Consider the following 24,368-nt stretch of genomic DNA (forward strand, 5'->3'; position numbering starts at 1 on the left):
AGAAGTTTCTGTATGTGGTTTACCAACAGGACCAAGTAAAGGGTGAATATCGATTCCAAGAAAAAGTTCACTTAAAACCCAAGCCATGAGCCAGGAGCAGGAGAAGAACACCCACGAGTGGAACTTCTCTGTAGCAGAATCACAGCGAGCTGGTTCATGCAGACTCTTGGGCTGTACCCCAGTAATGCTGAATCATGATCTCTAAGAAGAATTTTTCTCTTTCATAAGCATCTATCCACCCAAAGGGATGCTGGTTTACACCGGTCGTTGACGCCCAGTGTCCTCGAGAAAAGACTATATGATGTGACCCAGCATGAGAACTCTTCAGTACCAAATATATGGGTGGGGACGAAGACTTTGCAAGGTAACCTGACACTATTTATCCTAGACAGCTACATAGCTATTGTGTAATACGCTCTACACACTACCTGAGTCGAAGTGGTAGCTGTAATGTGTGACTGTTACATTTTATGCATCCTACTTGCATCTACGTTACAGAGTCGTGTGTGTGTGTGTGTGTGTGTGTGTGTGTGTGTGTGTGTGTGTTTTAATGTAGATGCCCTGTTCTTTGATTGGTTTTGATATCGACAGGGAAGAGAAACCTCAGTACATGTAATAATAGTTTGCAGGGTCATAATGCTTAATCAGATATCATCCCCATGTTCATCATCTAAAGAATTGCTTTGGTCTGCCTCCAGCCCCTGTGGTGGGCGAGGGCAGGACAATTTGAATGCAGTTGATAGACAAGGGAGCTCCTAGATCCTGAGAGAAAAGAGAAATGTCTAATGAAGGAGAAAAGGCGGAGGAGCACTGCAGCGGCTGCAGGAAGGGTTGAGAGAGGAACTCTGGAATCCTCCATGGAAGAAGGGCGTCGGGACCTTTCGCTGGCCATAGTTCCCTCGGGTTAGGCAATGTGGCAGCATTCTGTTTGCCTTCATTTATTAGATGCAAGATCCCAACCCAGAACTTTCTATCTCAGTTTTCCTCCGGTGGCCATGTGGGGTCCAGCATGGGTGAGGAGGTGCTCCCATACCTGCCCCAGCCCAAGGGTGGTGCCTCTGGAACTTTCTCACAATAGGGGTCTCACTTGCCTCGCCCTGGTCCTGGCTCTGGGCAGGAGAAAGCAAATGAATAAATACGCCGGGGTCACTGAGAACCACAATTTTTGGTGTGCGAGGGAGGAGTGAGAATAAGTAAATGCACTGGACTCCTAAATTGGAATTGCAAGTATCAGTATCAAGTCATAATGTTTTTCTTCTTGCGATATATTTTATTTTATTTTATTTGCGATGTATTTTATTTTAAAAATAAGAACACATTTTCTAGTTCTGTCCATGGAAAAATCCAGAAACAAGGACTAACCTAGTAGTGAAAATTACCCCAGGTGCCCAGATTATGGTCTTTAAATACCACTGGCCACCAAAAAACTACTGTGGATCTTTGGGAAAATATACAGGGTGAGCCTAGAATATTTCTTTCTCACCAAAAAGCAAAGAATCTCTTAAAGGCTATGAGAGTCCGTCCAAAGGACTCAGGAGCCAACTTGAACGAGCTCCTGCTGCCTACTGATGGGATAATTGGAGCATCAATAAGGACAATAAGTGTAGTGGATTGAAACACACCAAATATGTTTAGCTGCATAATTTCTATAGTGATAAAGATCTCCTTAATCATCTTTGGGAGATACCAAAGATGTTTGGGAGAACAAATCATTTTGGAAATGGCAATGATAGGGAAAGAATCAGTTATTCTGCCTTTTCTATGTCAACTGTACTTCACAATCACCAAAGGACTGATGAGGGAGTTCCTGTCCGCATGAGGACCCCAGCCGATTAATGGAGAAGGTTGGAGAAGGACGGCTAGAGTTAGTCCTTGCTGCCACATCTCACCTCTGATGAAGTTGTGGATCTAGGCAGTGAACATCCTTCCTATTTACATTCCCCAGAGGGAAACAGCCAGACACTACGTGCTTCTTGGTGGTAGAAGGCAGCCTCACCTAGGAAGTAGTCTTGCCAAGTAATTGAGCCTGAATTTGATGACGTCTCCAGATCCAATCCTGAATGCACGGGAAAAATGCGGAACAGAGGGGCATGTTAGATGACAGTGAAGGGGTGTAGTTTGCAGAATCCAGACTGTCTCTGCGATAACAGCAGCAACAGAAAATGAAAGACCAAGAGGAGGTGGAGGGGAGCCTCTACAGAGGTGAAGAAGCGGAGGTGGCAAGTTAACCACTAATAATCCAAATAACTCATTTATTCCCAGCTTACACAGATGAAGAGTAGGAACAGAAACTAGTGGGGCGATTAGGGAAATGTGAACATCAGGATCTGTGATGATAGAAAGGATTGATTGCCGGCACTTTCTCCCCTGGCTGGCATTTTTTTTTCAATCTTATTGTAATATAATTGACATATGATGTCGTATTAGTTTAAGGTGTACAACATAATGATTTGCTGTATGTACGTACTGTAGAATGATTACCTCCTTAAGTTTAGTTCACATCTGTCACTGTTTTTTTTTTTTTTTGGTGGACAGTATGGTTTTTTTTTTTAAGGGAGTCCACCTTCTTAAGATAAACATATTTATAGGCAAACCAGTATGATATTTACCACTAATGAATTCTGGGTAAACAGACGTGGGTGGGAAGCCAAGGAAACAGGATTGGACGTGAGTTGGGAGTTGCTGAAACTTATTATTATTATTATATCATTATAATGTTATATATTATGTTATAACATAAATATATCACAATATAATTTTTATATTATATATTAATATTATATTATTATATAATAATTATTATTTATATTATAATGATAATTATATTTATAGTATATATAATTATTTATATATATAATTATATAATATATAATAAATAATATATTTATATTATAACATAATAATATATTATTATATATAATAAAATATAATAATATTATATATATAACAATATAATATTAATATATAATATATGGTATAAAATTATATTGTTATATATTAATATTATATTAATATAATATTAATTTATATTAATATAAAATTATATTGTTATATATAATTTTATATCATATGATTAATAATTTATTATTATATATAACATATTTTATATATTATTATATGTAATAATTATTATTATTGTTATTTTGCCAGTGGGGTTCATTGCAGCAGTTTCTTTTCTTTTGCTCATGTCAGTTTACACCTAAAGTTTTCACAATAAAGAGTTTAAAAAGAATAAAATCAAAATAAAGATTTTTCAGAACCGCTGCACTCGAGTTCCAGGCAGAAGGGAGATTGTGCTGCAAGGTTAGAAATGCAGGAGTAAAGGGTCCACAGAAGGTTGCACAGTTTGGAAAGAGGATTAGGTATGCAGTCACACCGGGCTCTGGCAAGTTGGGGACACACGTTGTAATTTCTAGGATAAGAGCGTAAGGAATGGGAGGGTTGCATATTGTCTGTTGCTAACTGTGGGGAAGGAAAATGGAATGAAAGCAATTGCTCAATCCATCCAAAGGCAAACAAGAAGAAAAATGAAAAAGAAACACAGCAGGTGGGCTAAGTAGAAAGAGCAAAATAAGGCGATAGATTTTAAACCCAAATACATCCAAATAAATAAGCCCAAATAACCCCAATCAATTTACATACTTGTAATGATAGACTAATGACTTCAGTTTGAAATTAAGGATATCAGGCGATTGAAACATTGAACTCTACGCTGTTTCCAGGAGATGAATCGAAAGCATAAAGACACATTGAAAACAAAAGGCTTAAAGAAAGAATCCCATGTAAAAACTAAAAAATTAAAAAAATAATAAGTATAATTACTTGAATATTAGACAAAGTAGGTTTTCAAACAAAACAAAACATGGAGACCAATAGAGATAAAGATGGTTGTTAAAGCAGGCTCAGCATCTTGATTACAGTTAAGAGTCTGTGCAGGGCTCATCTCTGGGGTGGGGGAGAGCAAGGGGCTGCAGTATGGACCAGTTCAGCGGATTTAACCGTTGCCAATGATGGTCAGTTTCTTAGCAGGACAGTGATCTTATGGGTGTTTGCTTTATCATTGCTGTGCACAGGAGATAATGTACTTTTGCTTTATGTCCTCTTCTGGATTGTACTTCACAAAAGAGCTTGTTTTTGATTTCGTAGATGAATAAATGGTGCGGGCATTTCTGTTCCAGGCAGCCTGACGACAAAGCATAAGCCTTTAGTCACATTTAATTCTGTGCTTTCTATTACCTAATAGTAAGTAAAGCTCTTTATACCTGTTAACTTATTTAACCCTCATAACAACCCTATGAGGTAGATTCTATTTTTTTTTTAAATCCCCATTTGAAGCTGTGCAAACAGGGCATCAACATGTGAAGTTCAGAGTCAGAGCACTAGAGGACAGAGCTGGGAAGTGAAATGTGTAGTCTAATTTCTGAGCCTCCGTGCCGGGCCGTGTGCGCTAAAAGCACCTCATGGTCATCACAGCACTCTGGAAACAAAAGAAAGAGGTTTTGTGGATGTACTGATAAGACTTTTATATCTGCAAATAAATCTCTGCTATCAGATTGGGTGAGAATTCTTGTTGAAGACCAATTCATTTACAAGAATAAAGATAATTTTGGAGAAAATTGGAAAAATTATCCCATATGACACTAGTATTTACTAAGGCAGTAATACTTAGGGCACCTGGGTGGCTCAGTTTGTTAAGTGTCTGCCTCTTGGTTTCAGTTCAGGTCGTGATCTCATGGGCTGTGGAATGGAAACCCACAGCAGGCTCCTCGCTGAGTGGGGAGTATGCTTGAATTTAACCGTTGCCAATGATGGTCACTTTCTTAGCTGGACAGTGATCTTATGGGTGTTTGCTTTATCACTGTTGTGCACAGGAGATAATGTACTTTTGCTTTATGTCCTCTTCTGGATTGTACTTCACAAAAGAGCTTGTGAAGCTCTCCTCTGCCCCCTCCCCACATTTGCACACGTGCATGCACTTGCTCTCTCTCTCTCTCTCTCGCTCTCAAATAAATAAATAAATAAATCTTTAAAAAAATAATTATTAAACACTGTGTTTTGGGGGAGGGGTAGACAAAGACAGTGGAATGGAACTGAGAACCTATAAACAGACCCACATAAGTATGGGAATATAGACTCCGTAGAAAGACACTGCAGGGGCATCCGGGTGGCTCAGTTGGTTGGGCATCTGCCTTTGGCTTGGGTCATGATATCCAGATCATGAGATTGGGTCCCCCATCAGGCCTCCTGCTCAGTAGGGAGTCTCTTTTTCCTTCCCCATTCTCCCCAACCTCTCCCCATTGCTCGTTGTCTCTCTCTCAAATAGATAAATGAAAATTAAAAAATAAAGACCCTGTAGATCAGTGAGGCAAGGATGGACAATTTAATATATTCTGTTGGGGAAAATAGCTATCCATATGGAAAAACATAAAGTTAAGTTACTAACTCACACCACATGCAGTTATAAATTTCACACAGATTTGAGACTTTTTTTTTTAGCAGAACACATAGAAGGAATGTCTTTACGTCTTTATGACTTTACTGAAATTTTTAAAAACCCAATTCTGCATATACAAAAGATACATCATATATCAAGTTAAAAGATGCACCGCATATGTCCTAGGCTTCCTGTGTTTCATCTAGCAGCTTTACCAAAAAGATGCTCGACCTCCCTAGAAATCAAAACATACAAATTACAACAACAGTGAAATTTCACATCCACCAATTTAGCAGTAATGATCTAATCTAATAGTATTTGCAGGTGGGTGTGTAATAATATTTGCAGGTGGGTCTCCCCTTAGTGAGACTTTTGTCATACCTACTAAATCTGAAAATATTCATTGCACTGTGACCTAAGGATTCTACTTCTAGGTATCTATGGAGAAACTTTCTCATCAGTGCATAAAGAAACACAGACAAGGACGTTAATTGCATGCATAGAAGCAACAAAATGAAAGAAAGCAAAACAAGTTGAAGACAACCCTGTTATCCCTCAGTGAATCAGACCTTTGTGATCACGTAACATAACTGTATCCTCACAATCATAGAACAAAAAGCTAATCAGTTGTTAAAAATGAATGAACTAGATTTGTGTGTTTCTACATGGAGAAACTATAAATACATTATATTGAGTATTTAAGGTAAATTACAAATGGAAGCTTTTTAAAAAATATATTTATTTATTTTAGAGCGAGAGTGCGTGCTTGAGCAGGAGGGGCTGAGGGAGAGAGGGAGAGAAAATCTTAAACAGATTTCGAGCTGAGCTCAGAGCCCCACGCGGGACTCAATCTCATGACCCCGAAGTCGTGACCTGAGCTGAAACCAAGGACACTTCACTGACTCTGCCCCACAGGAGCCCCTACAAAGGCATGCTTGCAGCAAACTCAGATCCTCAGAATCACAGAAAACGCTATGAGTTAGTGCGGATGTACACTGGAAGCAAACGGTGAACTTACGTGTGAGAATGCGTCATGGCGGTGACCTCAGGTAGGAGATGTGAAAGTGGAAAGTGTAGGTGAGTTTCTCGCTGTCTTTTTGCGGCTGTCTTCCTAGGATAAAACGTTAAATCTGTTTCATCTGGGTGATGGGATATAGGGGGCGCCGGTTTTCACACTTTCCGTATCTTTGACATGATTCCAAATTAAGAGTAAGAAGGTCATTTTTTTATTAAAGGAGGGAAGTGACCCAGTCGGCCCCATAATGCCCAGATGTGCTTCCAGCTCGCGGGGGATTTTTGGTGTCATCTCTGGCTCAGGTTGCTGATCTCGTGGCTCCCCTTGGGTCACCTCCAAAGGGAAGGGTGTTCCAGTGAGTCATTGTCAAGCTGGTGCCACTGTCAAGGAGGGCAGGTGTGTCTCTGGTGGGAGAGCTGGGTGGCTGACAGGAACTGCAACCAGATGTCTTTTGCTTGTGTCAGTCCCGCCCGAGCGAAAGCTGAGGGGTGGTATTGAGAAGTCCCTTATTCACACCGAACTTGTCGCAGCAGGCTTTGATGGAGGCCAGGGGCTGTCAACCCCGAAGGTTGCTCTGTCCTGTCCTAACCCAAGCCGGGCGTCGGTGCAGTAAGCCGAGCTGGATCCCATGCCTTCTGTCAGCTTCCTCCTCCCTCTTGGCATCACCCTGCCGGTCGAGGGCCTCTGAGGCCAAGCCTTACCTGGGCCACAGACTGATGCTTCACTGGGCTTTCTCTGCCTGCCAAGAGAAACAAGGGGCGCTGGGAGGAGGCACGAAAGTGGAATTGGAGAGGAAGGAAACCAAAGCCGGGATAAAATGTAAAGCAGCCTTCAACTTAGCCCCTCAAGGAGGCTTCTAGATACATGCATCTTTAACAGCAGGCCTGTGGGGCCCAGTTCTGAAAAAGCTTAGCTTTTCACCCAGCACCTCCATTGAATAGGGAAGATCAGCACTTAACCTGAAGACGTTAGTTCTAGTTAATTCAGTGCAGCTTTTGAGATCCAAACCTTTAGTCGTTCCTAAGTTGTCTCCTGAGTTCAGTGCAGACACCTAGCCTGGCGTTCAAGACTCCTAACCTGCCTTTTCCGCCTTCTCTTCCCTACTTCCGACCTAGCCCTGGGCTCTCACCGGGCCGGACCACCGGCTCCCCAGAGGCCAGGTGGGGAGGCGAGCCTTCTGCCTCTGGAACGCCAATGCCAAATCCCCTGTCCGTTCACAGGGGGATCTTGGGAAAGCCAGTTTGAGCCTCTAAGTCTGTGTCCTCATCTGTGAAATGGGAACAAAACAGACCTGAAATGTCTCGATGAGGAATCCAGAGAATAACACCAGGGACATGAAAATCGCCCAGAGCCTGGTGTGTACGTGAACATGAGTTCCCCTTCCCCACATCTGTTGAACCCTCTCTTGACTTCTTTCAAAATCTGTACTTGCTGACCATCCTTCCCTTTTCCCTGGTGGCATTTTTCTCACTGGAAACTTTCCTTTCTTCTGTCATCAGTTACGTGGCTCTAAGTGCTAGACGTAGCCCTCTCTATTGGCCTTAAAAATAATTTGTATTGTGGCAAAATATGCATAACATGAAGGTTACGCTTCTGACTGTCTTAAGCCTACCACCGATGGCATTATGTACCTTCACACCATGCAGTCACCGCAACCAGCCATCTCGAGATGGGGACTCTGTACCTACTGAGCACGGACCCCTCTCCTCTCCCCTGGGGCCCTGGCAGCCGCCATTCTACTTGCGGAAGTTTGGGGACTTACTGCCCTAGGAACCTGATGTATGGGGATTCTCATAGGATCTGTCCTCTTGTGACGGGCTTGTTTCACTTCCCATGATGCCATCAGGATCTGTCTGTGCTGGGCAGCCGTCAGAGCACCCTCCTTCTCCCACTGTAGATGTACACCACATTTTGTGGATTCCCTTCGTCTGTTGGTGGACACTGGGGTTGCACCTGTGCGTCTCTGAGTGTCTCGGGGAGCAGGGTCAGGTGTCCTAGCAGAGCCTGGCACACACGAGGTCACAGCAGTCTTTCTGAGTTGGAGAGGCGTTCTCTGGCAACGTGAGCACGGAAGCTGAGAGAGGCCCCACCATGTCGAGAAGGAAGCCAGGGGAATCCAAGGCCAGTGGTGGGAGCAGCTTTCCGGCTGGTCCGTCTGCCTTCACCCTTAGCTCTCCCAGCTATAGCTGATGCAAAGGTGACCCCATCAGTCTACTCTCAGGACTTTTACGGCTCCGTAGAACCCTCTAGAGAAAGTGCGAGCTCCTGATGACGGCTCACACAGCTCTTTGTGCCAGCGCCATCCTATCTCCGCCATCGTCTCTTCGCGGCCCTCTTGCCAGCTGGCTTCGGCCACTTCTACGCGGGGAAACAGCATACGCAGACACCCGCCACCCTGTCTGCCTAGAACACTCTTCTCAGGGCTGACTCCTCTTCGTCCTTCAGAGTCCAAGCCTGCCATCTGATCCTTGCCTCTCCGCATGAGGGTTCCCTGCTATGAAGCACGTTTACAGTTGCAAGTCATGGGAGACTCCAACCGAGGCGGCTAATTAGGAAGGCTTGCTATCCCGTTGCAAGAAGTTTAGGATTGGTGGCGTCTAGGTTCCAAAAAGCCTCTGTCTTTCCCCTGCACCATCCCCAGGCAATCGGCTCATCCTTTTGGCCTCACTCCCCTCCTGATGCCAAGGTCCTTGCCGCAGCTCCAGGCAGGATCAAGCCTCGTGTGTGTGTCTTTTTAGGCACAAAGAAAGTCTCCTCGGAAGCCCCCTGTCCGATGGTCCCAAATGTGTCATTGGCCAGAATTATGTCACAGGTGCCACCCCCAGCTAGTCACGTGGCCCAGGGAGTGGGATGATGCTGAATACTCAGGTGGCTCAGGGACCAGCCCTCTGCGGGGTGGGGAGGGACCCAGCCCAGAGCCGCAGGAAGGGTGAACAAAATCACTTTCTCTTAGAAAGAAAAGGAGCGAAGGAAAAGGAGTGAAGGAATGACTGTCTCATCGTCTCCTCTGTGCCCCGGCGTATATAGCCAGTGCTTGGTACATAGTAGGCATTTATTTAATAATGATTTCTTCCATGCTGTCATGGGCCCAAAGGGAGGGTGTGGCATGCTTTACTCTGCTGTAAGCATCCACGAATGTGTCACTGCCGGAAGTGGGCTCCGTCCTGTGTTAACAATCGTCCTTTGGGTGTTTCATGGCGTGGATGTCCCTCGGGACCATCCATTCCCTACCCTGTCATACCGTGCTCACCAAAGGACTTCAGGATGAAAGCAGAAACACAAACCACCAATGCATCTTATTAAAACTGAGGCATATTAAGGCATGCCAAGGGAAATAAGCTGCCACTTCTTATCTAACAAGTTGGCAGAGATGAAACAGCTCGATGGCACACAGCATTGGCAAGGGTTTGGGAAAACAGGCCCTTCCATTCACTATTCATTAGCGTTGACACTGGTACAAACTTCGGGGAAGGCCAATTGATGACAGCCCTTACATTGGGTAGACGAGTCAGTCTTTGATCCCAGCAGTTCTCCTTGTAGGAACTTGGCCTCCAGGAAGCCACACGAGGCTGAGCAGAGCTGTATGTACAGGGAAGCCCAGAGTGCGTTATTCATACCATCAAAAAACTGTGATCATTTGGAACATCTATGAAGGGCGATTGGCAACATAAATTATAGGGCAGCCGATACCAAGAAATGTGATGCTACTAAAAAAAAAAATAAGTAGATACACTTCTTCTTCGCCCGAAGTCTGAGAAGCAGTAGAGTCTAGAGTTCACAGGATAGCTTTGTCTGCTTCACAATCTGTTAGCAAGGCAGATCTCATGTCAGGTACAAACACACACACACACACACACTGAAGGAAACTCTGAGAGGTGCTGGGTATGCCTATCGTCTTGATCATTCCACGAGTGTTTGCAGATCTCCAGGCTCATCAAATTGTACTCATCAAATATGTGTGGTCCTTTGTAGATCGCTTTAGCCTTAATAAAACTGTTCCAAAAACAGCCAAGTTGATCTACAAGTATTGAAGGATGCCCTTGGTCTGTTGCTAAATGAAAAGAACAAGTTGAAAAATAACATTCATGTCATGGTACGATTTCTATATTTGTCCTATAGGTATATGCTATATATTTGCCTGGTATAAGTCATTCTCAAAGATTTAACAAAAACCTACATGTCTAGCCATTTGCAACGATGTGGATGGAACTAGAGGGTATTATGCTTAGTGAAATAAGTCAATTGGAGAAAGACAACTATCATATGATCTCCCTGATATGAGGAAGTAGAGATGCAATATGGGGGGTTTGGGGGGGTAGGAAAAGAATAAATGAAACAAGATGGGGTCGGGAGGGAGATAAACCATAAGAGACTCTTAATCTCACAAAACAAACTGAGCATTGCCAGGCGGAGGGGGCTAGGGAGAGGGTGGTGGGGTTATGGACATTGGGGAGGGTATGTGCTTTGGTGAGTGCTATGAAGTGTGTAAACCTGGTGATTCACAGACCTGTACCCCTGGGACTAATAATACATTATATGCTAATTAAAAAAAATAAAGTAGTGAGAGCTGGTATGACCAACTACCAAAGCCACCTGGTATATGCAGTATAACTTCTTCTCTGGCTCATGAAGTCAGGAGCAGGTATCTTGACCAGTGATGCAATTTTCCAGATCCATCCTGAACTGCCATTTTCTGTACTGGGTGTCCCAGGAGGATGCCCTTGAGGAGGCTTTCTAGGACCAGGTCTGCAAGTGACACCCTTCACTTCTGCTTGTCCCCCTGGGCCAGAACATGTGACGTGTCCACACAGGACTAGAGGGAAAGCTGGGAAGGGAGGGCCAGCTGTGTGCCCCACTGAGAGCGAGAGGCGGGTTCCCATGAACACATTATGGTGCCTCCCAGACATACACTTCTGTAATGTTTGACTATGTTGCCTGAGCAGATATTACTTTTGTGAAGTCACCATGAATAGGTTTGGCTAGATAATCCTCACACCGGGTCTTTCTGACACTCTCAGGACCAGACAGCCATGCTTCCAACTGTGACGTATCACTGATGTTCCTGGCCTGGAAATCAGTCTCTTGGGCATTTTGGTCAGGATGAATCAGTTTCTCAAATGGCACATGTGGGTGAAAACCAGACCCTGACTTTGGTGGCTTCTTGAAGTCACTATAGGTGAAATAATGTACCCCCCTCCACCAAAACACATGTCTGGGACCTAATTCAGAACCTGTGAATAATAAGCTTTGTTACATGGCTGAGGGGAATTAAGGCTGCAAATGGAAGTAAGGTTGCTGATCAGATGACTCTGAAAAGATTCTCCTGGATTACCTAAATAGCCCGGTGTAATGACACGGTCTTGACCTAGGGAAGAGGGGCCCAGAAGAGTGAGAACCAAGGAGCTGGCATCATGAGAAAGATGCTATGGCCTTTGCTGGCTTTGAAGATGCTGGGAGAGGCCGCTGGCCAAGGAATGCAGGCAGCCTCTGGAAGGCAGAAAGGACAAGGAAATGGATTTCCCCCTAAGCCTCCAGGAAGGAAGACAGCTCTAAAAGCACCTTGAGTCTAGCTCAGTGAGACCAATTGTAAACTTCTGACTTCCTTCCAAATTCTAAAATAATACATTTATGTTGTTAAGCCACGAAGTTTGCGTGATTTGTTGCAGCCACAACTGGGAATGGATATACTGGGTATCCTGCCTAAGGAACCCACCAAGATTATTTGGAGACATCTGGCCCTCAATCTAACAGTGGTGCCCAGTTGTGCAGCCTGATTGACTGGGTTTGACTCTTGACCTCAACACTCACCAGCTGTGTGATCTTTAGCAAGTCACTTGATGTCTCTGAGCCTCATTTTCCTCACCCGTAAAATGGGGAGATAAATGCTTTCAGGGTTGTTGTGGGTGATAAAGGGCATCATTTTCGTATAACACAGAGGATACAGTCTTCATAATGGGTAATAATAGTGGAGACTCATGTCACTGGATGGGAAGCATCTCTCCTTTACTTGCCTCAGGAGAGCTCCAGCCCAAGACAATTTAGGTCCTTCCTTGACCCGCCATTTTGTCAAGTGTTTTGTAAGGCACTCACTCACGGGTTACAAGAAGATCTCAGATTAGTACTACAAGTTCATACAGATCATTGCATGAGTAATAGAGGTTTTTCTGAGGTCCTGACAGGGTGGTGGGGACAAGGGGCCCAGAAGCTCCCTCCTCAGGCACCCCACTGCCAAGGACTTTTGGCCATGCCTACAGGTGGATTTTGTTCCCACCTGGGCAGGGAGGCACCGTATCTCTCACCGCCCCATCATTTTGAGGTGGGGAGACTTGTTTTCCTCTTTCTTCTTGAGACAGCGCTCACTGGGGTTGATGAAACACCTCACGTACTTGATGCCAAAACTAAATAAATAAGTAAGTAAGTAAAAATAAAATGTGTGCGACTTCCTGCTGGATGAGGTGGGGTTTTCACCGATAAAAAGAAGGACTGCTCTTCTTCCAGCTCTGAGCCTGTCCTGTTCTCGAAGGTCAGCTGGTCTGGTAAGGAGTTTACACTCTTTTAACTAATGTGGCCCCACTTTAACCCTAAATGGGAAAGATTTTTGACTTGGGGTTTCATTAGGAAAGCCTTTGGTACTGATTATTGTTGTCGTTATGATTTCCCGGTAAGGAATGTTTCCAGTTGCTCTCCCTTAAATCTGGGTAAAGGACCAAGGAAGAGCCCTCATGCATGGGGTTCTGGGTGGTTTGTAGCTGCCTGAAGTCAAACGCTCATGGTTTCTGTTGCATTCAAGCCTAATTCAGACCAAAGCTTGATGAGTCAGTGACATCTCATGGGGGCTGGGGCAGAGGTCCTGTTGTGTGGTCGTGGCCCTTCGTCACAGGGGGGAAAAGCTGCAGAAAATAGAAAATAGAAGAAATCACAAAATACAGAACAAAAAGTAGAAAGAACAAGAAGAAAGTCACCTGTGTACCATCCCTGTTAATCTTTCTGTACTTTCTGTTCTTCCTTCATATTAATAGTTTTATATCCTCACCTCATGGTACATATAGTATTTTATGAGCTTTCATCACTTAAAATAATCCTGTTTATAGGGGCATTTCTGACAAATGCTTATATGTTAAAGGAGAACGCCTTTCTCTCAATACAACCCTATATATTTCCCTCCCAACTTCAGTCAACGACCCCTTCCCAGCGCCCCACCATCCACGGGTGTTTCATAGGAAGGAATTCATCTTTCTTGCTCTTACTCTGAGTAGTTTGCCTTCTAAGCTCCAGGAAGCCAGCCCAGAAGCTAAACCCTAGGGACCCTTTGCTCAGGATCCTCCTCCCAAGATATCTTGGCAGAGTGCCTGGGTGGGGAGGGGTGTAGCCTGCTGCCTGCGCTTGCTATTAGCTTGCGGTGGGGTGGGGTGGGGGGGCAGATTCTGAGGAGGCCAGCCCGGCTTCCTTCTGCCCCAGGCCCTTCTTCTGCACCCCCTCTCCCTGGGGTGGGGGGAGGCAACTTCCCAATCTCCTTTTCTCTCTCCACTGCCATTCAAAACACCCTCTGGAGGACCCACAAGGAGAGTGACAGGTGTTGGGGTTAGGTCTGTTTGCGACTTTTTTTTCTTTTTAAGATTTTATTTATTTATTTGACAGACAGAGATCACAAGTAGGCAGAGAGGCAGGCAGAGAGAGAGGAGGAAGCAGGCTCCCTGCCGAGCAGAGAGCCCGATGTGGGGCTCAAACCCAGGACCCTGGGCCCAGGACCTGAGCTAAAGACAGAGGCTTTAACCCACTGAGCCACCCAGGCACCCCCTGTTTGTGACTTTAAGGGTGTGGGGTAACCAAAATCCATTTGCTGAGAAGGCTTTGGTGACAGAGTCAGCTCACTGGAGCACGGGGGCTGGTCAGAAGGGGACCTGCGGGGTATACCAACAACCCCTTTCCTCGGTCACAGGGGTCAAAACCCGAGCGGTTCCCAGAGGACCTTAGTCAGAGGGCTGTGGGCTGAGTGGGACCCTCAGCTGACCCCATCCTTCCCCTTCGTCCCCTCCCAGAGGCCTTCCTGGGGCCTCCCCACCCCAAAACCCTCATGACCACTTACCCATTCTGAAACTTTTCTTTATACAACGTATCTCCACTTTATACTATCCACTTTCTTTACTGGGGGGTGTGTGTGTGTGTGTGTGTGTGTGTGTGTCTCACAAAGGGGAGGAAGTGGGGAGGCAGGCTGTGAGCACTCAGTCCCTAGCACTCAGACTGGGACCTGAGCACCCAACAGCCCAATCCTCTAGTGGGGGCCCGGGATCCGAGGGTCCTGGAAGTCCTTCCTCCTGTCGGGGGCTAGGTGCTTCAGGAGGGAAGAGGGGGAGCCCTGGGCTGAGGCACAGTTGACCTCTCGCCCAGGTCAGTCCAAGGACGGGGTGGCCTTGCTGTTCCAAGTGGGAGTCCCAGAGCAGGCCTTTATCTCCTTAGTCAGCCCTCAGCTGCAGCCTCCCAGGAAGATACTGGTTGGAGGCTCTCTCGGCCAAGGCACTCCGCAAAGGAGGCCGACCGCCAAGCGTGGGTGTCAGGCACTGAGGGGCTCTGAGCCTCCACCCACAACTTCTTGCGCTCCATCCAGGCATCCCTCAATGGAGGGGATCGTATCTCCTCTCCCCCAAGCTCTCTAGGGACTTAAGAAGGCAAATAGGAGAATAGATTTGGTTAAAAGGCTGTTTTTTAAAAATTTTTATTACTACTATATATACTATACACACACACACACACTATATATATATATATATATATATATATATATAAAATTTATTTATTTATTACTACTACATATACACATATATATGTATACATATTGCATTTATTTATTTATTTATTTTGGAGAGAGAAAACACAGAGGGAGAGAGAGAAAATCCCAAGCAGACTCTATCCCCAGCGAGGAGCCTGACATAGAGCTCGGTTCCACAACCCCGAGATCACGACCCCAGCCGAAACCAAAAGTCAGGTGCTCAACCAAGACTAAGCCATCCAGGTGTCCTGGTTAAAGGGTTTTAAATGAAGGAACTCCCGGCAAAACTCATTCATTGGAAATAATTACAGAGAAATCGGAGGCCAAGTTTGAGTTAAGAATATTTTTAAGAAACAAAGAATTTCATTGTTTTCATTTATTCATTCTTCCATAAATACCCATTGAGCACCTATTATGTGCCTGGTATGAGAGACTTAGTCTCTGTCTTCATTCATGTACCTTCTAACGCGGAGACAGATGACCACCAAATACAGAGGATCCCTTTAGGTCTTGCTCGCTGCTGTGAGGAAGGGAACAGGGAAGCCCAGAGGAGTAGGATGGGCTGTGTGTGGGGGGTGCTCGTTCAGACAGTGGGGCGGGGAGGTCGCTGTGAGCAGACCTGAGTGCAGGGAGGGGTGGCCAGTGGGAGGGAAGGCACAGGGAATGCTGTTGACTGAGGTCAAAGGGCCATGAGTAATTTTGAAAGATCGGAGTATTCTTCCAGGGTCACTTTTGTGAGTCGTGCCTTAAATGTTGTTCTTCAAAATAATCTTGGTGGGGGGCAGGGAGAGGGAGACAGACCTGGGGGACAGACCTGCCCCACAGATGGTGGCTTTGCTGGTTCTGTAATCCTGCGGGACCTCCGTTTCCTCCTCCGTGGGACCCAGGAGAAGAGCGAACACAAATCACCAATATCAGGACGGGAGAAGTGGACCTAACTAGAGAGAGACCCTACAGACATGAAATGAGAGAGGGGATATTATGAGCAACTTTCTGCCAGTACAACTGAAATTTTAGATACAAAAAAATTCTGTGAAAGACATAAATTGTCTTTCAGGAAGTTTCAAGAAGAGATGGAACACCTTAACAGCCTTAAAGCAATTATAGACATTTAAAAAAAAAAAAAATTTGTCTTGCGGAGATGCCGTGAGAAAGAGACCAAACCTGTATAAAAGCCCCAGCTCTGTTTCTGGCACGCGATGGGTATCTAACACACATGACCATTAGTATGCTTTATTCCAAACACAATGCCAAGACTCCATCAGCTTCCAAACCACATAACAGTAGAAGAAAAAAAAATGCTCTGTAGTCTTCTCCACCGCTGCCCCTAGTAGCCCCAAATGACATTACCTGCCTTGTTTACAAGACTTGATACAAAATGACTTTTTCCTTGTGACTGAAAACATTACTTGCTTGCCTTGGGAGAGGGTGCTCAGATGACTGAGCTGCAGGCTGAGCTCTCTTCGAAGCACAAACAAGGGGTTTGGGAGTGCAGAAGCCGCAAGCGAGGCCCTGCCCCTGCAACTCCATGCATCCTTGACAATGACCCCGAGGCTCTGTATTTAGGGATGCTGTGGGGACACAGCCACTGCAGCCAGCCTCTGGATTAATTAATTAGCAGTGACCCAGAGTTAGCGGTGTCCAAAAGGACATTTCTCTGTGGGTCTTGCCAAGATATTCATTTCAAAGAAGGCCCTGGCTCCTTCAGACGGCCTTTCCCGTCGGCCACGTGCCTCCCCTTTGCAGGACTGTGTTGCACAACTGGTTTTCCAAGCAGAGGTCAGGTCTTGTCCCTTTCCTGTCACAGCCTTGCCTAACAGAGGGGAATTTCTCCAAGCCTGGGGCCGCAGGACTTGGATGTGAAGAGCAGGTGGTGTGTGTCTGCCGGACTGCGCTGTGGCTGCTGGGAAATGACCAAGGCCTCCTGTAGCCACCAGAGGGCTGAGGGCGGCGGGGTGGGGATGGACTTCAGATCCACAGTCTTTAGAACCTTCTGGGGAGAGGCTAGAGCTGGGGTCCAGGGACCTTCAAATTAGAGAGACTCAGAACTAAAAGGCAGGAGGGGAGAACTGGGCAACTACTTCCTACTCCATTTGTCAGATGGGGAAACTGAGGCCCAGGGAGAGAAAGGGAGTTGGTCAAAGCAGCATGGCAAGTTCTTTCCATCACCTTCCACAGAACCCTCTGCCAGAGCTAGTGGGAGTTGTTTTCAGGTGGAGGGTGAGCCTGGATCACGGAACATTGTGGAACGTAAAACAATGTAGAGGGAGGCTAGCTTTCCCACGGAATCCTATTCAGAGGCACAGAGCGCTGTGTGTAGAGAGGTCCCATGTGCCCAAGGCTTTCCCCAGCCCTGCATTCTCCTTGGCCGGATGTCTCAAGACCTATAGGGCCACCATTAACACTCCCTCTTTTTAGGGGCTTCTCTGCTATTTGAAGGGCAGGGTCCTTGGGGAATGCAACGCTCCCAGACTCTCTTGTGAAGGGAAGGAAACAGAGGTCCCGATTCTGCCAGCACCGCTCTGAAGGCTTCTTCCCTCACCTCCCCTCTTGGCAGAGGCGGGTGGGCGGGCGCTACCTAGGCCCCCCTCCCAGGCTGCTTCCAAGGATGCTTCAGAGATAATGGAAGGCAGAGTGTTTCCAGGACTGCAGTGCAGCTCCCTGGTAAGAGGTGATTGTAGTTAATGATGTATGCCTGGGGGCTGCTGTTTCCTGGCAGGAAGCTGGCAGGAGGGGAGGAGACCCGAGGGAGGGGGTGGGAAAAGGGGAGGCCCAGGGCTGGGTTTCCCAGGGGGCCAGGTGGGACTGTTGGCTTAGGCAGGGTCTGTCCGGGACTGTTGGCTTAGGCAGGGTCTGTCCCTGGTGTCTCAGTTTCCAGCTCCATCTGCACACCCAGTGGCCTCTGTCCATTCAGGTTTATTTGACAGATGTTCACTGAGCCCCCACATCCCCGCGGTCAGGTCCTAGTGCCGCAGTGGATTCGAGGCTGAGAACAAGCGTCGGAACAACTCCGGGCTCAGCCCCTGCCTGAAGGGGCCCAGTCTGGGGCGGGAGGCCCAAGGCACCCCGGATAACAGAAACACGACTCAGAACTTGGTCACCATGATTCTTGTCATTGCTCTGAATATCCAGACGGCTTCTTAGCCTCTCCCCTTGGACGTCTAACGGCTTCTCTACCTTAACTCGTTTGAGGCTGAGCATTTCCTTTGCCCCTCCCCGGTCTTTCTCGTTTCCCCTGGGAGCCATCATTATTCCTCCCTGTCCAGCCAAAGCTCTCTTCAAGCAGCGAGAGGCGCGGGGATGGTGTCCCCAGGCCAGAGGCGTCACCTCCCATCCTGACTGATGTCCACACACTCCCCTCACCAGTCTCCCTGCTGCCTCTCTCTCCCATCCCGCCCCGTGCCCCCTTACTCAGAGCAACAGAAGGTCTTAGAACATAAACTGGATCCCATCCACCCTCGGGCATATAGCCTTTCCCCGGCTTCCTGGTGCCTTCACCGCGCTGGTTCCTTCTCATCCGGTGGGCTCAGCCTAAATGCCACCTCCTCGGAGAAGCCGTAGAGACCCCTCCTGGTCCTTTTCTCTGCCAAGCGCATCCCAGCACCGCTCGCGTCTGTCATGTGGCTGTCGGGTTGGTCATCTCTCATTCATTTCTTTGCCTGTTGGTTAGTTGTCGCCCCTACAAGCGCAGGGACCTTGTCTGGAGGGTTTGCAGTGCACATTCCACAGCCAGCGTGATATGCACCCCGTAAACTCCTCTCAGCTAGGGGAGGAACATGTTCCCTCCCTGCCCCCATCCCAGAAGATACGAAAGCTGCAGCTTCTTGGAGCAAGAGAAAGTGTGGCTCCAGGACTCCAGCGACTTCTCGCGACACCCCCCACTCCCAACTAGCGGCCCGGTGTGGGTACTGCAGGAACCCGGGCCTCCCTCCTCTTCCCGGGCGGCTGGTATCCCAAGTCTGACTTTAAGAAGAGCTGTTTCATGGATCCTTTTTACCCCTGCTTCACCGCTGTAGGGCCACATGCTTCAGGATTTTCATTCGTGCATTTATTCCAAACATCCTGAGTACCTGGATTCCTAAGTCCCAGGCTTAGATGTGACCTCTGCCACGCACCCATTGTGCAGCTTTGTTGGGTCTCTTCCTAGCTCTGGGGCTTAGTTTGTTCCTCTGTCAAAAGGGAGGTAAAGGCTGGACCTCATGGGCTGAGTCCATGACTCCGTCAGAAAGGGCTGGGGACATGGCTCAGGGGCACCATGAGAGCTCTAGGATGTCTGACTGCCACTGGGGTGAGCCAGGCGCAGCCTCACTCACAACAAGGAGACATTCGGTTTCCTGCCGGCCTGTGCTCCAAGTGTCCAGCCCTCTCTAGTGTCTGGGAATGAAGGGAAGCGGGACAGGAAGTGAGATCTGGGTCACCAGCCCACCCAGCCTCCCCTGCCCACGTTCCCAGGCCCCCTCTGCCTCCCTCGGAGCCGAGCTCCCTCACGGCCCGACCATGGAGACCGCCTGTCCGGGTCTCCTCTGGCTCAGTAAACACCCTGATCTGCGGGAGGAGGGGGAGCACAACAGGAAGCCTAGCCAACTTCCCAAAATAATCTCACATGTCTTCCCAAGGGAACAGAGTCAAGATAATCCAGCATTCTGAAGTTCAAGGCCAAGGCAGGGCAGAAGTCCCAGCAGAAGTCGGCTGGAGGCTGGGACTGTGGCGGGAACAGTCATATGCATTTGGCAGGCAGAGGAGATTTTTCCTTTCAGGAGCTTCAAGCGGGTCCTTCTTCCGGCACCTCCTGTAGGGAATTTCCTTAGGCCAAAGCCCAGCAGACCCTGGAAGAGTCTGCATGGAAACTGCATGGTCTTCTTGGTTTCTGTCCCAGGGGTCAGATCTGCACCCCCATTCCAATTCCAACAAAGCAAAACAGGATGGATGAATTCTCCTGACGCCCTGGCCTCGGGCAAGAGCTTTCCTGGGTGTGAAATCCTTCTCCTCCAGACGTGGTCATCTCACTAGAAAGCCCCCTGCCCCCTTCCAAGGACAGCCACGTATTAAACTAGCTCATCCCTGCTGGCTTTCACCTGCCTTGCGCCCTTGACTGAATTCCTGCAGCACGGGCCTCTGTTTTTTTCTTCTTTGTAGTTGCAGTTGGGGAAAAAAGTTAGTGTTGTGTCAATAATGATGAAGATGACAGCAATCGTGGGTAATAAATATTAATGAGGTAGAAATGTTGGCGTTCGGAACTGATGGCCAAGGAAGAATTCTCGAGACAGCTTGGGTGCAAAAAGGTGGTTTTATAACAGCCCAGGGACGGGACCCGTAAGCGGAAAGAGCTGCCCTGGGTTTGTGACGTGTGACTGGTTATATACTTTCAAGTTGGGAGGGGGTCGGGGATAACAGAAGTGTCTAAGGAATTTTAGAAGCAGGGTTTCCAGGACCTTGAGGGGCTAGCTGTTGTTAGGAAAAGGTCATTTATTACTGTTTAGTACAGGCTCGGTCATGAGACCCTTTAGATGTAGATCAGTGTGACAGATGGCAGGAGGAGGATTGCCAACATGTATCTTGCGGGGGTGGGGCGAGTAGAGAGAAAGGAGGTTTCCAAAGGAATTTTTATATGTTAAAGTAGACTCAGGATCCTGGGGAGTTGGGATAATGTGAAGTTGAGATTGCCTTTGCCCTTAGCCAAGTATTAACACGGAGGCAGCTGAGCTCCCAGAGGAAGGTCCCTCTACCTCTTCCAAGGACTTATCAATGGGCTGCAGGCAGTAAGGAAATTTAACTTTTCCTTTTGCCTTTGTTCCCCACGTCAGTAACAGCTAACAATCACCGAATGTTTTCTAAACGCCCCACCGTCTGGCAAGGGCTTTCTGTCTCTTACCTTATCTCACCTCACCGCAGGTACTGTGTTCCCATTTTGCAGACGGTGGGGGAGGGGCGGGGACCAAAGCTCAAGGAGGGTAAATAACTTACTCAGAATCTAACAGTGGTGGAGCTGGGTTCAAATCAAGACAATCTGGCTCCAACAAGCTAGTTAAGTTTGAACCAAGATTAAATAGGCTTTCTCTCTAAAGTTCCCCTTTTATAAGCTAACACCTGACCCCCCCAACCCCCGCAACAGGTGTCTCTAATGGTGGAATTTTAGGCACGTTCCAAGGCTACCATGAATGGGTGGGAGTGATAGCTTCTTCCAGGAAGTCCCCAGATCACAATCAGTGACTGGGGAGAGGACAGAAGAGAGGTCAGTTGATACGCTTCTCCTTCCTACCCTCTCTCTGGCTCCCACCTGATTGGTGAAAAGCATAGCGGCCCCGGGGAGGCCCAGCTTCATGGCAGGCCGGGAGAGGCTCAGAGAAGCCCAGCCTCGGCTGGAGAGCAGGGAGCCTCATTTTGGGTTGGCTCCCAGCTCCCACGTGCCGGAGGTCCCCCTTGTGCCTTCTCATGACGGCACCCGTCAGGTCACTTTGCCCATTGTGTTCCGTCTTGCCTTTGCTGCTCTGTCTCCCCCACCAGACGGTGCTCCAGAGGACCCCGGGCCCAAGCACGGGCGCGGCATACTGTAGATCTTCACAAAACGGTGCCTGTTAATTTGGGAGCTGGCCCTGAGCCCCCCGGGGCCGCTCCTGGTTCCACAGCCTCTGCGGCCCCCGATGCCAGGAAGGTGGTCATGACTTTGTGTTGAAAGGGAGACCCCACAGAGATGAAGCAGAGCTACAGCCACAGCAGGTATGTGCCTGCAGAGATGGAGGGGGCGAGAGCCACAGCCTCCCGGCCCATCTCCATCCTCTGGGTCGCAGCCCTCCTCCTCCAGGAAGGCCGTCCTGGTGAGCCACACCCACAGGATATGCTTCTGCTGCTCAGGCTCCACGAGGCTCTAGGCGGCCACACACCTGTGTTCTGCCCTGGGGAGAAGACGAGGTAAAGACCAGGACTGTCGTTGGAGCTCCCAGTTCCGCTTTGTCTACCTGCTCCCCACCGTGTCTCCGGCAGCGGCAGCGGCTCTCCCATTATCTTGCCTGCTCCCTCTGTTCCTTCCTTTTCTTTCATGCCTCTTTCCCTTCTTCTTTCCGTCTCCCCCTTCGTCACCTGCCCCCTACTCCTACCCTGTCTGTGAAGGGCTTGAGGCCACTGCTGCCCTCGGCTCACCTCCTTCTGGGTGACCAAAATGGCCCGAGTTCCGCTCACAGGGATGCCCGGGGCTGCTGCTGTTCCTCTGGGCTGAGGGTCCCCGCAGGGAGGGTTGGGGACAGCACCCAGCTCCAGCACGCCCCTGCCCCTGTTGGGCCAGCACTGGAGCCAAGACTCCCGGGTGGGGTGAAGCCACCCCTCCCAGACAGGTGTGTGAAGGAAGCCGGGGAAGGGGAGAGAGCACTGGAGGAGGAGTCTGGAGCCAGAATTCCCCACACGCTTGGCCTCCGTCTCTATCCCCAGGCATAGCAGGCATGACACGCACATTTGTTGAGTGACTGAATGACAGCCACAGACTGCAGTCCTGACGGCTTGCCTCACCTCGGACGCATCCCTCCATCTCCCTGAGCCTTGGGACCCTCTTGGGTAACATAGGGAGGAGTCACTCTGTCCTCATCCAGCCCCTCAGGGCCGTGGAGAGGATCAGGTGCCATAGTGCGTGGAGCTGGAATGCTCCTGCCGCCAGGGGTGCGGGTGGCCATGGTGGCAGGCGGGAGAGGGCCGAGCCAGGTCCCAGCTCTGGAAGTAGAAACGGACCTGGGGCATCTGCCTGGTTTGTGCGGAGTCCCCTCCTTCCTCTCAGGCAGAACCTGGGCAGGGTCTGCCCAGAGGGTCCAAACCACCCTTCTCTGCCAAGTTTCTTGTTGCTGGGGCCCTCGCTGCCACAGACTTGTCCTTTCGGGGCTATCATTGGTGAGTCCTAAACTTGGCTTTCAAGGGGAGCTGGTCTCATGTTGGGTTTAGCCCAAAGATAGGAGACAGGAGACAGCAAGTTCCAGGGCGGGTGGCAGGCCTTGCTGTCCAGCCCCGTGGCTGTGAGCACAGCTCCATGCTGGGCGCAGGCCTCCTCAGCTCTGCTGCTTGCCTACTGTGTGTCCTTGGACAAGTCACTGTGCCTCTCCGAGTCTCGGCTTCCTGAGAGTTCTAACGACAACGGTGCTCGCCTTGCCACTGTACCGTAAGAGTCCTCAGAGGACGAACAGAAAACCTGGCAGGGAGAGGTGCCGGGTGAATGGTGGGCGCCCGCTCGGCTCAGGGCTGGCAGCCCATCCACACTCTGGCTCCCCCCTCCCCTGCCGCGCTTCCGGCCCAGGCTTGGCCAGATGGTGGGACCTGGGAAATGCAGCCGAGCTGCACGCTCCTGGTCTATTTTGAGAATCCTCCTGTTTCCTTTCCTGCCTGGGGCCATGTGGTGGCTGTGGGTCTCTGCTCACAGGATAGGCTCGGAGCTGGCCCTTATCCTTCCTCTGCCCCTCACTCTTAGCCCTTCCCTTCCTCACAGCCTGGGCCCCGTGACCCCCCGCATCCTGGTTCCAGGCGCAAACACCACAGCCCCTACCTGGAGGGGCCAAGGTCAGGTCCCCAAAGAGGCTTGGGGGCGGGGCTAGTGACTTGCCTACACTGTGGAGAAGGCAGGGAGCTAAAGCGGGCCCCTTGTTGCCCTGGCCTGGCTCATGCCAGTCCCGGCCCCCTCCCTTCAGCAAAGTTGGCACCCTGTTATCACTGCCGGGGTTGAGGGTGGGCTGGGGTCATCTGTATTCCACACACAGCTTCCCTCACAGACGCCTTGGGGTCCTACAGAGAAACAGAGCCTCCCAGAATGCTGGCCCAGCCAGGAAGTTAGGCAGCTCCCTGGCCTGGGGCCTGACTCATCTACATTCCAGGCCAACAGGGGAAGCAGAGGCCCCACATCCCTCAGTCCCCTCGATGGAAACAGCGGGAGTCACCCTTGCCTCCTCTCCCTTCCTCCTCTGGACACAGAGCTCTGACCTCCTCTGCCTGGCTTTGGGTCCCCCCTTCCTCACTTACTCTGTGCCTCGATTTGCTCATCCGGGAAATGGAGCTAAGGCGGATTTCTACTCCATGGGCCTGTGGGGAAGTGACACTGAGTTGATACTGGGGGAGAGCCTAGGCCAGTGCCTGGCGCACAGTCACTGCTCAAAGTTGGCAGAGTCTGCGCCCTCCAGTTCTTC

At 48.9% G+C, this 24,368-nt stretch overlaps 1 protein-coding gene across 1 annotated transcript in view; it reads left to right on the forward strand.

The window, feature by feature from the left end:
- The first annotated feature begins 256 nt into the window (after positions 1 to 256).
- The window catches only part of ACCSL (1-aminocyclopropane-1-carboxylate synthase homolog (inactive) like), a 79,739-nt gene continuing 55,627 nt past the window's right edge, over positions 257 to 24,368 (forward strand). The window contains exon 1 of the mRNA XM_059140348.1: positions 257 to 364. The gene's annotated coding sequence lies outside the window, so the exon portion shown is untranslated. The remainder of the gene's footprint in view (positions 365 to 24,368) is intronic.

The sequence above is a fragment of the Mustela lutreola genome, chromosome 1 (genome assembly GCF_030435805.1).
Source record: "Mustela lutreola isolate mMusLut2 chromosome 1, mMusLut2.pri, whole genome shotgun sequence".
Lineage (NCBI taxonomy): Eukaryota > Metazoa > Chordata > Mammalia > Carnivora > Mustelidae > Mustela > Mustela lutreola.